This window comes from Rhinatrema bivittatum, chromosome 9, assembly GCF_901001135.1.
Source record: "Rhinatrema bivittatum chromosome 9, aRhiBiv1.1, whole genome shotgun sequence".
In the NCBI taxonomy this organism is placed as follows: domain Eukaryota; kingdom Metazoa; phylum Chordata; class Amphibia; order Gymnophiona; family Rhinatrematidae; genus Rhinatrema; species Rhinatrema bivittatum.
The window spans coordinates 90,875,860-90,892,347 of NC_042623.1; the positions used below are offsets into that span (position 1 = coordinate 90,875,860).

General features: G+C 43.3%; 1 protein-coding gene across 4 annotated transcripts in view; it reads left to right on the plus strand.

Annotated features, from left to right (window-relative positions):
- TFEC (transcription factor EC) overlaps positions 1-16,488 on the plus strand; it is a 258,336-nt gene that overhangs the window by 193,391 nt on the left and 48,457 nt on the right. The gene's annotated exons all lie outside the window — the stretch shown is intronic.

Consider the following 16,488-nt stretch of genomic DNA (forward strand, 5'->3'; position numbering starts at 1 on the left):
ACACACACACACACACACACACACCCACACACACACAGCTTGGTATCTCTCTCTCTGACTCCTGTAGCTCTCCTCTAGCTCCTCATAGACCTCACAAGCATTTCTTAGAGACCGTCCTTTTTACAGTGTCTGTGACAAATGCTTGTGAGGTCTATGAAGAGCTAGAGGAGAGCTAGAGGAGTCTTGATTCTCTGGAGCTTAACTGCAGGTTTGTAGAACCTGGAAATGCAATGATTTCTCATATCTTAACATATCTCTAGCTATGATCCCTGATCTGAGCTCTGCTGCCTGAATGTTGGTAAGATCTGGTGGATAGGCAGGCAATTTTTTAAAAATATATTTAAATTTCCTCTCCACCATACTTTGAGGAATGTTTAAGAACATAAATCTTTGAGACCTAACTTCCCCCTCTCTCCAGAATGCCTGCCATGGTTAACTGCCTGCCCCTGTTTGTTCACATTGTATGCATCTAGCCCATCTGCACGAGGGTTCTGATTGTACTACACTGCATTAACTGGGTTAAATTTTAAATGTAGAAAATGTGCTGAATTGCTTGGATGCAAATGGAGTGTTGAAGAATCATGTCAAGCTAGTGATTAAGCACAGAACAAATAGAGCTTGTAATAGTAGAAAATGCTTGCTTTTGTATAAGAGATTGGGCATAGGTGAAGTTTAGGGGCATGGGGGTGGGGTTTAATGTCCACAAATTTAAGGGGCTGGTCCGAGGTCCTATCATGGTGGTGGCATCGGCAGCAGCAGCAGCAGTAGTAGTAATCCATTGTTAAGGCACATGGGCCAGAGACTGAGTGGCCCCACTCCCTTCTAGCTTCCATCCATGGAGCAAGACCTGTGAGCGGAGCTGTGCACCTTAACAACTGCTGCTGCCATGTTCAGGACTTGTACCAGCCTCTGCTTTAAAAGGATAAAGGTGTGTGTGGCACAGGGGAGGTTGCGGGGGAAGGAGTGTTGACTGTAGAGAAGTGGTGGAGGGAGAAATGGAGAGAAGGGCACGGAGCTATTATTTTTGGAAAGTTGTCAACCCTACACCTATCACTTCACAGTCACTGTGCCAGAGTATTTCCTCACTCCCCCAACATGGGCTATAGGTGCTAGGCAGAGGGTAGAGGTAAGAGAGAGCGACATGTTAAGCATAGAAAGTTTATGTAACCTCCTTATTACCTGTATCCCCTCTCTCTCACAAATTAAACACTCAGGTCAGGGAAGAAAGCTTTGAGGTCAATATTCAGCAAGCCAGCGAGAGGACAGGTGGGCCGGCCGTGGTTAGCCAGATAACATGTCCTGGATATTCAGCGAGATAAACGTCCCAGTGAATATCCCCCCGTTAAAGTTATTCAGCTAACTGTAGCCGCATAACTTTAAACCTAACTGGATAGCGTTTGAACATCACCGGTTAGGAGTAAAGTTTTCTGGCCTCTTGTGGCCAGATAAATTTGGCTTTAATCAGCTATATTCAAACGAATACAGCCAGTCAAGTGCGGAGCTGCAAATAATTAAAAAAAAAGAAAAAGAAAAGGTGGCATACCTAGTGACTCTCTATCACTGTCACCCTCCTCCTTCCACCCAAGCTCCAAGTGCTGGGCCCTGCCTGAAACCCCATCCAAAATGCGGGCAATTTATCAATGATTCAGTTGTAAGGGCCAGTGCCAGCTTCCCTCTCCCCCTGCCTGCTCTTAGGGCCTGCCACATTTGAAGGAAATGGTGGCCTCTATGGCCCTCCCCTCTGCCCCCCCCACCCTCTTCTGCCCAAATCGCGGTAGCAGCCTTCCACCTTCCTGGCCGCTTACTTCTACGGTAGTTAGGGGAGTTACGCTGGAAGACGACCTTTATCCGGTTAGGTGCAAAGGACACACAGACTTTAGCTTGAATTTTCAAAGTGGACTTAGACACCTATTTTTATAATGTAAATGTGCATGCGTAGACCTCAGGGATTTGGGGGGAAGGCAATTTCAGCTACATCTAGGAGTCCCCTATCCACCTGGGATTCTTGCTTTTCCATGACATAAGAACATAAGAAAATGCCAAAATGGGTCAGACCAAGGGTCCATCAAGCCCAGCATCCCGTTTCCAACAGTGGCCAATCCAGGCCTGGAGGATGAGATAGTCCTGGGACCTCAAATTCTAAGGGCCACCTGCAGAGATAACGGGAAGCTTGGGAAATATGAGTCTTTACATGGAGGTGAAGGAATAAATGTTTATGGTGACACTCAGTTTCATTTGAAGCTTTCCAGAAGCACAGCTTTAAGTTGGGGCATCCATCCAAGGTGTCTGGCCTTCTTATTCAGGTGCCTACACCCTCTGATACGGCACTCAGAGCAAAAGCCACCTCCTGTGGCCTTGGAGGTCTTTCCCCTCCCCTCCCCCCCACCCACCCACTGTTTGGAGAATCTACACCCCAGTGCTACTGGGGGACTGTGCGAGGACTTAGCCCCAGGACTGAGTGTGATCCCTGCCTTCCCTTGATAATATCAGAAGAGGGGCTTCAGATAGATCCAGGTTTTTTTTTTTTTCATAACACTATGTGGCATTCCAAACATTTCTTATAGTTCACAATATCTGAGAGTTAAGATAGTTAACCCTTTGAAACCCAAAGAACAGCAGCAGTTCTTCCAAACTGACTCGGCATCTGTGATGTCTTCTGATAGCTACTTAATAGATCACAATGCTCTAAAGCAATTTATTAATTTCAATAAGTTAATTAGAAAAACGTAGTCCTACTACAATTAGTGCGCAAGAAGCATAAACCGTGGTGGTAAGAGGATAGCTAGGGTTGGAAACACTTGGCTTTATTCCACAGATGGTTACCAGTCGAGGACCTTTCATACGTTCAGCAATAAAGTAGACTAATCAAAGGGGAAGATGTGAAAACCAAAAGAGAGGAAATGAATTCCTTTCTGGAAGATAAAACCTCCTCTTAATTACCTGGATGTAATGAGTATCATTCTAACAAAGGAAAGATGTTAAATAGTTTGATCTGGAGTATGAGGGCCATAATGTTTAATGAAGTCATTTCATCATTCCTTTTTGATTAAACTTTCCTCCCATCAGCTTAAAATACCAGTGGATGGCAGATAATTGGTATATGTCTCATCTCACCGTGAGAACAGTAAGCAGGACCTGTCACACAGGACAGAAAATGATTTACCTTAAAAGCTACTGTGGTGCATATTGTGATGCATGGCAGTAGGCCTTTGAACCCACTGAGTGATCTGTTCTTACTGTGTCATAATACAGTAATTCAGTGCTTCTGCAACTCTAACTGCATCAATTTTTCAATTACATAAGTGTCTCCGCTGTATTAATCACCACATTAAGGTGAAGTTGTGTGCCAAAGCCAGGTGATATACACAGAAGCCGCGCCCACGCGCGCCACACGGATTTACAAAGGCTTGTGAGTGCACGCATATCTCCTGGTACGCGCACCAATATTTTTTCTTTTAAAAAAAAGGGGCGGGGCGGGGATGTTTTCCGGGTGGGGCATGGGCCTTCCAGGATTTCTCAATGAAATCTGCGCGTTAGTATTTATGTGCACAAGCGCGCGCTGGGGTCCCCTACCGTGTAACTTTATTTCTGTTATGGATGGCGTGTAACTCCTGAAACAAAAATAACTGAAGAGGTTAGCAGGGTTTTAAGAGTTGGGGCTCACAGGGTAAAAGGTAGGCTAGTTAACTAGGGAAGTTAGGAAGTCCTATCCTATAACTGGGCAAACTGGGAACAAACTGGGGAAACTGGTAATTGCGTGGGCACGTGTACGTACCATAATCCCCCCAAGTCCGCAGTAGAGGCTGCATTTGTGCTCACATGTGCGCATCCATATAAAATTGCACACACATGTATGGGTGTATAACCTATTTTAAGTCATGTGTGCAAATATGCACATATGTTATAAAATGGCCAAGTCTATTAGTGCGAGCCGGCATACGGGCATACGTATGCGCTCACGTGGCTGTTTAAAAGTTACTGTCTTTGAGTATTACTATATATATAGGAGTTGAATATAGAGAGTGGCCTAATTACAGTGTGAGCGGACCAGATCCATTAAGCAAGAATTTCTCCCCTTGCAGCAGCTAAATTTAGCTCCTTAAATAGTAAGGGCTGGATTTTCAAAGGGTTACACGTGTAAATCCGGTCATATACGCGCGGGCCTATTTTCAAAAGGCCCAGCGATGCGGTAAAGCCCTGGGACGCGTATAAGTCCCGGGACTTGCATAAAGGGGCAATTCGGGGGTGGGGAGGGGCGGGGCAGTCTGGGGCAGGGCGGGGGCATGGCCAGAGGCCTCCGCATGGCCACTGTGCCGGGGATCGCATGCCAGCAGTTGGCCGGCGAGCGCAACTTACTTCAGCCCAAGGGCTGAAGTAAGTTTGGAAATAAAAGAAAAACAAAGAAAAAGGTAGGGAGGAAAGGGCGGGGGAGGTAGGGGAAGGGAAGGGAAGGGAAGGTGGGGTGGGGGGGGGGGGGGGGGTAAGGAAGTTCCCTCCGAGGCCGCTCTGATTTTGGAGCAGCCTGGAAGGGAACGGGGGAAGATAGTGCGGATCAGCGCGGGCTCGACGGGCGCAAGGTGCACAATTGTGCACCCCCTTGTGCATACTGACCCCCAATTTTATAACCTGTGTGCGCCTGCGCACACGTGTTATTAAATCAGGCATACATGTGTGCACGCCGGGTAGCGTGTGCACATCTACACCCACGCGTATGTTTGAAAATCTACTCCTAAGTGACTGGGAATGGGGTTAGTTTGCACATGCAAGCTAGGCACTTAGTGATGATTTTCAATGTGAGCAGTCTAACTGTGGTGTCCCAACCTATGCACTAAAATAGCAAGGCCTAAATCTAGGTTGCCTGATTTTGTTTGCTTAGATTTAGATAATTTTCAGCTGCAAATTTAGGGCCAGACTCATTAAGTCTTTTATCCCATTTTGTGTCTATGGGAAAAACCCTTAGTGAATCAGGTACTTAGCTGATTAGGATAAACATTTTCTGAAACTTTGGTGGGCAAAATTCTTGTGCTGCTCAGGTTATGACTCAGATGTGGCTAAAAATTGACCCCATACTGACTGAGAAAAACAAAACTGAAGCCATAGCATTAGCTGCTAAGATAATCACAGTCCAATAGATTTTGGTTGAACTACTGTTATACATTAAAGAGTGCATTTTCAAAAGCACTCATGCATGTACAATGCCATTTTATATGCATATATAGGCCTTCTAAAATAACCCCGTCAGTTGTACTCGTGAAAGTATGCGCAGAAGCAGTTTCAGGTATACTTTTACACGTACTTGAAAGAGGCATTCCTGGGGGCAGTGATAAGTTGGGGAAACCATTTATGCATGCGGTTTCTAAAATCAAAATATACGTGTGAACGTTTACATCTAGTCCCTTGTAGCTAAAAATGTGTGGGTGTATGCTGCGCAAGGGTTTGTGCCCACCTACTAATTTTCAAAGTGGAACTAAACACGTAAGTCTGCTTTGAAAATAATGGCACGTGAATTTCATCCATAACTACTGTGTTATAAAATTGGGCTATAAGAGATTATTTCAATAGTGTGCATAACTCAGCACATACACATATAATTAGGTGCGCCTAATGTTTAGGATATATTTAATAAGCTCTGCTGCAGGTGCCGCCTATCAGCGCCCCAAATGTCCATGCATATGTTTCTGTAACACACATTTTTTAAAGGTAGGTATCTGCATAGTTGGTACACCTGTTTTATAAAGGTGCACACATATATTTTAAGTGTTAAATGACTGTAATATGTTATGTATAATCAGGGCTTAAATTCTAGATAAGAAGGAAGTAGAACTATGGAGCTGGGGGGATGGGTGGGAAGAGAGGGTCAGGTCCAGGTGTGAGATGTGATGGGGTGGGGGCCAGGAACTGGTTGTGAATCCTCTCTCTCCCCCCACACATACTTATCCCAAACACAGGCTTGAACACATTCTTCTTCCTCCTTACCCATTCCCCACCAGTGCTCAACTCCCGGGTGTTCTTCACAACCCAGAACTGATTTACACTATCAGCTCTGCTCCATTTCCTTGGGTCCTGGGAAAAAAAAAGGTGGCAGAACACCATTCTAGATTGTTCTTTCAAAAATTAAGCCATTGAATTAGCATACATTTTTGAAACTTGTGAGCAGTAGCACAGTAGCCAGGGTTGAAGCCTTGATGAATGGCACTACTTGCTCACAAGTTTGATACTCGTGCAAATTCAATCCCTTTATACACTGCAGTGCTGCTGCAGGATCACTCACTCCCCCTCCTGTTCTCTACAAAACAGGAGGGAAGGGCACAGAACAACAGGCGGGGAAGGGCTGAATTAAGGAGCAGAGTGGCTTTTCTTTGCTCTGTCTGCTCCAGGCTCACCCCATCTCCTCTTCTTCCCTGTAGGCTGCCTGGAGGGGAGGGGGCTGGAACCCCTGCTGTTCTGCCTCTTATATCTGAAAAGAAGTGCTGGAACTCAGTTCCAGGCAGTTCCCCCACAAACTAAGCCCTGTTTTCAATAATCCTCAGTTTACTCATGAAGCAAATGTTTTACAAAATTGTCTGATCTTTGCGCATATCTCACTTATGAATATACTTGTGCACATACTCACAAGCATCACACCCCTGAGACCTCCATCAGTTCAATCAACTTTAAGCATTTCACCCACACCCTGCACCAAATCCTCCCCCAAAAACTGCAGACAAAAGAAAAGTCAGATTTAATATTCCATGACTTGATTAACAGGTGTAAAAGCAAGGAAGTATGTTTGATTAAGTGTGCATGTGCTCCATTTATAAAATGTGTAAATGTATATGCATTTCCAAACACCATCTTGCAACGCCCTGAAACCACCCTCTTTGTACGTACAATGAATACTCTTTTGCGTGGCAGTGACAGTGCATGCAAATTCCCACCCTTCTGAAAATTCACGTACAGTGCACAGAGGCTACTTGCACAAATATATGCTGATTTTAAACACACAACCCCCATGTAAGCCTTTGAAAATTTAGCTCTAAATATCTAGCTTCTCTCAATTTAGTAATCTGGAGCAAATATTGTATTGTAAAAGATGCCTATGCCTCAGCAGTCAGAACATCAATATTATACTTAGTAGTTCCTATATGATTAGTTGTATACATGGGAAAAGATAAAGGCTCTTATTTTTCTGAACAAAGCTGCAAGGAATACAAGAAAAACTGATATTTCTGCAATCCAAGTGTTATGCCAATATAATGGAATGAAGAATTTTCTGGAAAAAGCCATGTTTCTTTTCAGAAAATAATCCAAAAAATCAATCAACTAAGCTAGACAACATAGCCTAACTCCAGCTGTAACCTCATGCACTGAAAATAAGAACATAAGAACATAAGATATGCCATACTGGATCAGACCAAGGGTCCATCAAGCCAAGTATTCTGTTTCCAACAGTGGCCAATCCAAGTCACAAGTACCTAGCAAGTACCCAAACATTAGATAAATCACAAGCTACTATTGCTTATTAATTACCGTAATAACAGTTTATGGATTTTTCTTCTAGGAACTTATCCAAACCTTTGTTAAACCCAGTTATACTAACTGCTATAACCACATCCTCTGGCAATGAATTCCAGAGCTTAACTATGCACTGAGTGAAACTGAATTTTCTTTGATTTGTTTTAAATGAGCTACTTGCTAACTTCATGCAGTACCTCTCTGAGAGAGTAAATAACTGATTTACATTAACTTGTTCAAGTCCTTTCATGATTTTGTAGACTTCTATCATATTCCCCCTCAGTCAACTCTTCTCCAAACTGAACAGCCCTAACTTCTTTAGCCTTTCCTCATAGGGCAGCCATTCCATGCCCCTTATCATTTTGGTCGCCCTTCTCTGCACTTTCTCCAGTGCAGCTATATCCTTTTTGAGATGCGGTGACCAGAACTGCACCAAAGAGGTGTGGTCTCACCATGGAGACATTCAGAGGCATTATGATATTCTCTGTTTTATTTTCCTTTCACTTCCTAATACTTCTTAACATTCTGTTTGCTTTTTTGATCACCATAGCACACTGGGCTGAAGATTTCAATGTATTATCTACTATGATGCCTAGATCTCTTTCCTGGGTGGTAACTCCTAAGATAGAACCTAACATTGTGTAGCTATAGCAAGGGTTATTTTTCCCTTTATGCATTACTTTGCACTTGTCCATGTAAAATTTCATCTGACATTTGGAAGCCCAATCCTCCTGTCTCACAAGGTCCTCCTGCAATTCATCACAATCCGCTTGAGATTTAACTACTCTGCATACTTTTGTGTCATCCACAAATGTGATCACCTCACTCGTTATACCCCTTTCCAGATCATTTATAAATAAATAAAAAAGCATCGGTCCAAATACAGATCCCTGAGGCAATCCACTGTTTGCCTTTTTCCGCTGTGAAAACAGGCCATTTAATTCTACTCTCTGTTTCTTGTCTTTTAATCAACTTGCAATCCACAAAAGGACATCGCCTCCTATCCCATGACCTTTTAGTTTTTTTAGAAGCCTCTCATGTGGGACTTTGTCAAACACTCATTAGGATGTGCATTTATTGCTTCATTCATTTAATTCATTTCGGCAGTGCACACGTATCTCACGAATGGATAGTCGGCATGCCAAAATGGATGCTAGAGCATATGAATGTCCTGACTACATATGCACACACTATCCATTTTGGCATGCCTATCCATTCATGAGATATGCACGAAATGCTGAAATGAATGAAACAAAAGAGCTACGAATGCACATCTCTGCTGCCCATATCAGTAAAGGCCATACCAAATAGATGAGCCTTTTGTGATTTATGAAAAGTTAGCAAAGATATTTCAGTCTTGAGGAAGTCAGATAACATATTCCATAAATTAGGGCCAGCTAGGAAAAATAGGCAGTTCTGAGACTCATCTAGTCTAATCAATTTAAAAGATGGAATGTCCAGAAGGTTCCGATTGGAAGACCTCAAAGGTCACAATGGCCGATACATTTTTTAAATAGTATTAAAACATTTGGAAGCCAGTCCATGTAAACCTTTAAAAACTAACATAAAAACTTTAAACTTTATTCTAAAAACCACAGGCAACCAATATAGCTTAAATAATATTGTAAATTAAATAATATACTCCCCAGGATGAGCCTCTGATATCACCAGTGCTGCAGCATTATGCACTTGCGCCTAAATTTTCAATGGCCTGTGTGTGTTAAAACAGGGAATTACGTGTGTGGCCGGGCCATGCGCTCACCTAGCGCATTTTAGAAAATGCCCGGCCACGCGCGTAACCCCTGATACATGCAGAAGTGTTGGGCCAACGAAAAGGAGTGTACCGGGGGACTTCATCTGGGTGGGGAGGAGTGGGTCAAGGGCCGCCCAGGACAGCGACCATTAGGCCCTGTCCTTCCTAGCGTGCACTAGCAGCCAGCAGGCATATGTAACTTACTTCTGCTCCGAAGGGGCAGGTAAGTTATAAAACAAAAAAAATAGGGTACATAGGTAGGGCTTTAGGGGTTGGGGAAGAGAGGGGAAAAGGTAGGAAGATTAGGTAGGGGTATAGGGAAGTTCCCTTCCAGTCCACTTTAAGGAGCGAACTGGAAGGGAACTGGGGGAAGCCCTATTGCATCGCCGCGCGTTTCTTTACAAAATCCCACATTGCGTGCACGAGTGTGAACTTGCTCACACACACATTCACACGCCCATTATAAAATCGGGCGTGCATGTGTGCGTGGATATCGTATTTTATAACATGTGCACGACGACATGCGCATGTTATGAAATCGGCACATCTATGTGCGCACTCCAAGAACCATGCGCACATGGACGCGCGCAGCTTTAAAATCAACCCCCCAATTGAAGAACTCTCAACATCATTTGTGGTAAGCCAATATATAGAGAGTTACAAAAATCAAGAGTGTTTGTAAGCATAAATACCCATTTTAAAATCAAAATTACTAAAAAAAATGGTTTAAGATGCTGAGGCATTCAAAGTTTATAAAAATCACATTTAATAGCAGCTTTTACCTGTGGGTGTAAAGATAAAGTCGAGTCAATCTGAACCTCAAACACCTCACTTGATTTACAACGGGAATATGGACATCATTAAATGATAACCATGGGCACCTTTCATTTGGTGAAAACCATACCAAAAAGATCATTTCAGTTTTTTTAAAATTCAAAATATTCTATTAGCAAATATCCACTCACTGATTGATTTAAAGCAGTGTGATGTGATATCTAAAGCCTCATCAATAGTTGTCTGGGGACAAAAAATTGGACATTATCCTCATATAAGTGGTATTCTACCCCCAGGTTAGCCAAAGGTTAGCAAAGTGGTAACTTATAAAAGTTAAAAAGTGTTGCAGAAAGGGCTGATCTTGTGGGACTCCAACAGGTAGTGATATTAAGATGTTGTGGAATTTCCTAACTTCACAGACTGCAAACAATTACTTAAAAATGATTTAAATCAAGTAAAAACATTGGAAGTAATTCCAACTGCTGGCGTCACCCTAATAAAATGTCATGGTTTAGGGTGTCAAACACTGACACATCTAATAAAATTATAAAGAAACACTGGCCACCATCTAAATCATGCCAAAACGTAACAAAACTGCATAACAGCAGACCCTCTGTGTTGTGGACTTTATGAAGGCCAAACTGAAAAGCACCTATAGGAAAATATCTACAATACATGAATGCAATCTTCTTTGAAGTACCAAAAAGCTAAATATAAGAACATAAGAAGTTGCCATGCTGGGTCAGACCAAGGGTCCATCAAACCCAGCATCCTGTTTCCAACAGAGGCCAAACCAGGCCACAAGAACCTGGCAAGTTACCAAGCACCAAGAAGATCCCATACTACTGATGCCAGTAATAGCAGAAGCCATTCCCTAAGTCAACTTCATTAATAGCAGTTAATGATCTTCTCCAAGACCTTATCCAAACATTTTTTGAACCCAGCTACACTAACTGCACTAGCCACATACTCTTGCACAATAAGAACATAGGAACATAAGAACATAAGAAATTGCCATGCTGTGTCAGACCAAGGGTCCATCAAGCCCAGCATCCTGTTTCCAACAGAGGCCAAACCAGGCCACAAGAACCTGGCAATTACCCAAACACTAAGAAGATCCCATGCTACTGATGCAATTAATAGCAGTGGCTATTCACTAAGTAAACTTGATTAATAGCCGTTAATGGACTTCTCCTCCAAGAACTTATCCAAACCTTTTTTGAACCCAGCTACACTAACTGCACTAACCACATCCTCTGGCAACAAATTCCAGAGCTTTATTGTGCATTGAGTGAAAAAGAATTTTCTCTGATTAGTCTTAAATGTGCTACTTGCTAACTTCATGAAATGCCTCCTAGTCCTTCTATTATTCGAAAGTGTAAATAACCGATTCACATCTACTCGTTCAATACCTCTCATGATCTTAAAGACCTCTATCATATCCCCCTCAGCCGACTCTTCCCCAAGCTGAACAGCCCTAACCTCTTCAGCCTTTCCTCATAGGGGAGCTGTTCCATCCCCTTTATCATTTTGGTTGCCCTTCTCTGTACCTTCTCCATCGCAACTATATCCTTTTTGAGATGCGGCGACCAGAATTGTACACAGTATTCAAGGTGTGGTCTCACCATGGAGCGATACAGAGGCATTATGACATTTTCCATTTTATTAACCATTCCCTTCCTAATAATTCCTAACATTCTGTTTGGTTTTTTGACTGCTGCAGCACACTGAGCCGACAATTTTAAAGTATTATCCACTATGATGCCTAGATCTTTTTCCTGGGTGGTAGCTCCTAATATGGAACCTAACATTGTGTAACTACAGCAAGGGTTATTTTTCCCTATATGCAACACCTTGCACTTGTCCACATTAAATTTCATCTGCCATTTGGATGCCCAATCTTCCAGTCTTGCAAGGTCCTCCTGTAATGTATCACAATCCACTTGTGATTTAACTACTCTGAATAATTTTGTAAATTCCGCAAATTTGATAACCTCACTCATCGTATTCCTTTCCAGATCATTTATATATATATTGAAAAGCACCGGTCCAAGTACAGATCCCTGAGGCACTCCACTGTTTACCCTTTTCCACTGAGAACATTGACCATTTAATCCTACTCTCTGTTTCCTGTCTTTTAACCAGTTTGTAATGATCGCAGTGGGTTGAGGTTCTGTGACTTTTCCTCATTTATGATGACCTTTCATTCCTGAAAATTTTACTCCCCCACCCTCTTCAGTTTTTGCTTCACATGTCTACTGTTGTGATGCTGCCTGCAGCCGGAGCTATGGGCAGCCTCTTACCTTCGCGGCAGGAGCCGCCATGATTTGGCCCAGTGACCCGGAGGCTGCCATCTTGCCCCCACTGTGTCAGCTCGGCAGGAGCTGTGTTGGGATTCTCCTTGCAGCAGGAGCCACGGACACCATGGTTTCCTGCAGCTTGGAGGCCGCCATCGAAGCCGCCCATTCTGTGCGTCTGGAGTCGCATTTCTGCCTCTCTTGCAGCCCAGAGGCTGCCATCTTGCCGCAGCCGTGGTCACTGTGGTTCCTTGCGGCCTGGAGACCTCTCTGAACCCTCCACCTCCATGGCAGGAGCCACTCCCAGAGGCCTGTTCGCAGCTCGGATGCTGCCTCCCACGTCGGGCCTGCCTGAAGCCTTCTTCTGCTCCTCAATGTCAGCAGCAGCATGGCCACTGTCTAAGGTCCTGCTTCCTGGTTCCTGCTTCCCCTAAGGGGCGATAACGCATCTTCCCACAAGATTTAAAGGGCCCGCATGGGAGAGGTCCCTCTGGCTCCACCTGATGATCTCATTTCCTGGTACTCCCTCTCCTACCTATAAAAAGGTCTTGGCTTCATTCATGCTTTGACTTCGCAAGGGGCTAGTCCTCCCTAGGACTTCTCTGCTTCGTTCCTGCCTTGCTTTCCTTTTCTTCATGGGATCCCTCATCGTCTGTACGATAAATAAATAAATAAATAAATAAAAACCGGTGGCAGAGCCAAAGAATCCCATGTTGGTGACCTCCGTAAGGCCTCATGCTATTTTCCCATGCTGGAAACCATCAAGGAACTAATTGACCTGGAATGGAATGCCCCAGAGGCCAGCTTTAAAGGAGGGAGAACACTGGAAGCCCTCTACCCGCTGGAACCCACAGTTAAGGAACTTCTACGGTTCCCTAAAGTGGATGCCATGATCTGCGCTGAATCAAAACGCACCACGATTCCGGGGGAGGGAGGAGCGGCACTGAAGGATGCAGAAGGATCGAAGCCATCCTCAAGCAGTCCTTTGATGTTTCAGCAATGACACTACAAATTAGGGGTGTGCATTCATTTTGAACTTAAATGTAAACACAACTTTTTTTTTTTTTAACTTAAAAAAGTGATGAGGCGAAAACGATCGGATTTCCAACTTATTCAACATAGCTATGTTGAATACGTTGGAAATCGTGATTGTTGATCCTAAATAAAAATTTAAACCCCTCACCCTCCTTAATCCTCCCCCCCAAGACTTACCACGTGCTCCTCGCAAAGGAGTTCAGAAATGGCGTCCTGACTGCCTGCTGGACCACCTGGGAGTTTTGGTAAGTCTTGGGGGGGGATTAAGGAGGGTGAGGGGTTTAAATTTTTATTTGCACGTATGGACATAGACTCAACTTATGGAATTCTCTATATGTCCATATTGACCGAAATTGACCCCCCCCTTTCGACTTATGGACTTATGAACATAAACTTTTGGTCTGCACATCCCTACTACAAATTGCCTCCTGCTGTGCATTGGTGGCACGTTCCTGCTTGATCCTCTCCAGGGACGTTTCCATGCTCGGAGAAGCGATAGAACCTGCAGTTTCCTTCCTCACCAATGCCACCGCAGACCTCATGCGTACATCTTCCAAGGGTGTCGCCGCCGCATGCTTTGGCTTCGCAAGGAGCTAGTCCTCCCTAGGACTTCTCTGCTTCGTTCCTGCCTGGCTTTCCTTTTCTTCATGGGATCCCTCATCGTCTGTATTCCTGATCTCTGCTGATGTTCCAAGTCCTGATTTTCCATTTTCCAGTCCTGATGTTCTGTGTTCCAAGTCCTGATGTTCCAAGACCTGATGTTCTATGTTCCAGTCCTGATGTTCCGTGATCCAGTCCTGATGTTCCAGGTCCTAAGTAGTCTGTGTCTCCGGAGGTTCCTTGTTTTTAAACCCAGGTTCCAAGTCCCGTGTTTACTTCTGAGCCTGTATCCTGTCTCGACCTCGGAGGATCCAAGGAGTTGCTTCGTTCCTGGTCTGGGTTGATGTCCGGGGCTCGCCCCGCTCCCCTCGTTGTCCGCGACCAGCCAGCTGGCTATGTAGGGCACGTAGGGGACAGATTGGTCCGTAACTAGCCTGGTTGGGCTGTGTAGGGCGCCTTAGGGACCTTGCTCATTCGTTGTCTGAGTCTCCACTTTCCATGTTCCTCGTCTGAGTCTTCAGTGTGGTCTGCGACCAGCCCGGCTGGACTTTGTAGGGTGCCTGAAGGACTTTGCTTGTTCTTTGTCTCAGTCTTCATTCCAAGTTTCTCGACTGAGTCTACGTTCCAAGTTCCTCGCCTGAGTCTACATTCCATGCTCCAGAGTCCTTGTCCGCCCTTGTCTCCTGTCTGGCCTTCCGCCTCTGCCATTACCCAGCAGCAGGTCCGAAAGGGCTTGGAGGATTACTCAGAGACCAACCTTGCGTGGCTGGTCTCACCAAGGCTGTGCAGGTCGGTGGGGGCTTGGGCTCAATTTCAGTTCCAGTCTACTCCCAGATGAGGCTCCGTTTCACCACATGGGCATACACCACTCGTTCTGCAATAGGGAGTGCCCCCTAGCGCTCCCTCCTATCGCATTGCAACAGTCTACACCCTAAAATATTGGTGACACATTTTTCATTCTGGTGAATTTTCCTCAATTTCCGCTCATCCTGATTCATCTTTTAAGATGCTTTGACTTCTATCTGCACTATGACATTTTGTCTAACAAAGCATCAATATGTTTGCCAAAAACATGTTTCTTTCACTGATAGAGCCTAAAAATATAGAGGTGTACCGGTGAAGATTTTAAAGGCTTGCACAATCAGTGTACATGATTGCAGTGGGTTGCAATTTCCTGACTTTTCATCATTTAAGATAACCTTAGATTCCTGAAATTTTACCATCTCACCCTGCTCTGTTTTGGCTCCACATCTTACACCCCTGGAACAACCAGTAGCACGTTTTTGTGCCGGTGAATTTCTTATTCTTTCTGCTCTTCATGATTCATCTTTTGATAAAGATGGACCAATAAAGCTCATGCAGTTTTGATGAATCTGCACTCTGACACCTTGTGTCTAACAAAGCATCAAATCATTCACTATAAAATTTGTTTTATTTCACTGATAGAGCCTAAAATGTTCTAGTATGTTAAAGAGTTGGCTTTTCTATAAAGACTAACTTTTTTCATCTTTCATTTCCATAAAAATCATGAAGATTATTCCTTTGTTCCATTTTGATCTACTATGTAGGCATAAGTATAGGTAATGTGCCTTGGATAAGGATGCTGTGAAAAAAATCATAAAATAGGCATACTGTTTCCGATTTTTTAAAGATCTTCATTTTAGGAAAGTTGCATATTTTATTTACAAATATGAATAATAATTCCCCTATACAAAGTGATGGTCAAATATACATTTTTGGCTCTGTAAAGCAGAACATGATATGGATTTCTGATTTATAAACAATTTATAAATTGATTGATACAATTTTATAATTTACTTGAATATAGACTCCATTTACCCCAATCATCCTATCCTCTGGAAGGTGAATAGTAGAAAAAAACCTGAAATATCAATTGCCATAAAAGCAGATAGAGTTTTAAAATCGTGTTTCAACATGACCATATTTTGCTCACCTCTTCTTATTAAGTATGTCCACATAAGTGGTTTGGGGAATATTTATATGAGACTGTGTTGTGACTGAAATGTGATTAAGTGTTTTTAACCTCTTACCTATAAACTGAGTTCACAGTACTATGTGAAGCAGGGTTAGTATATTTTCTCTGCCCAGTTCCATATGTTGATAAGCATCAGAACAGCGACTTTACATATCAGGAAAGGGTTAATGAGCAACATGCATGTTGTAATTAAACTGAGAATGCACTATGCAATTTAGAGCATGAACTGGTCTAAAAATGCATTTAAAGAATTATTTTTCTGATATATGTAGGGCCTCTGGGCTACTCTTAAATACTGTATATGATGTCATATTTCTTTGCCAAAGTTAGCAATAAATTTCTGCTGAAAAATTTATAAGCTATATCTAATAAGATTGTGCTGCATACAACAGCAATTTGTCATTAGCAAGATGTGGGTTGTATTACCACATACACTGGTCATTAGATTATCATCTTTACCAATTAAAACAAAATATTTTCATCTGTTTATAATGTGCTAAAACAAAAATATTCAACATGTAGTACTTTCATACAGGAAC